The sequence below is a fragment of the Phalaenopsis equestris genome, unplaced genomic scaffold, assembly GCF_001263595.1.
Source record: "Phalaenopsis equestris unplaced genomic scaffold, ASM126359v1 Scaffold000258, whole genome shotgun sequence".
Classification (NCBI taxonomy): domain Eukaryota; kingdom Viridiplantae; phylum Streptophyta; class Magnoliopsida; order Asparagales; family Orchidaceae; genus Phalaenopsis; species Phalaenopsis equestris.
In genome coordinates, this window is record NW_018164700.1 from 1,119,228 (window position 1) to 1,119,824 (window position 597).

Consider the following 597-nt stretch of genomic DNA (forward strand, 5'->3'; position numbering starts at 1 on the left):
TTTGTTGAATGGCGGAAATAATTATCCTGGTTATTCTTTGAATGACCATCATTTACTTACCGAGGGTGTTATGTATTCCCTGAAATTCAAGACACATACCAAAGTTATTACCATGCCCAATGACACCATTGTAAAGAGCGAACCTTGCAAGTTCTCAGAGTGTGTGACGAGAAGGATGGGATGAAGAAACAGAGGAAGTTGTGGTGGCGGATGAGGAGCACGTCCCTCATTTGGATGTGGCAGAAGTCTCATTAAAATCGGTTGTGAGGTTCACACCGAATTGCTATATAAACCTTCCAGAACAAATTATAGAGTGGGATGTAGTGGTATTAATAGATCGTGGAGCCACCCACTTCACCTCCACTTACGTAGTGGAGCAATTGGCGCTTGAGATGGTTGACACAGGAAGTTTTGTGGGAATGATGGGGACGAGCAGGTGGAGAAGTGCAAGGGAGTTTGTAAATGATTTATTTTGACACTGCAAAGTATTCAAGTAGTGATATAGATGATGATGTTATTAATATAATTCAAGTTCCATGGTTGAAGTGGAAGAATGAATTGGGCCTATTTTGTGATAGAAAAGTATCGCTTCAACTT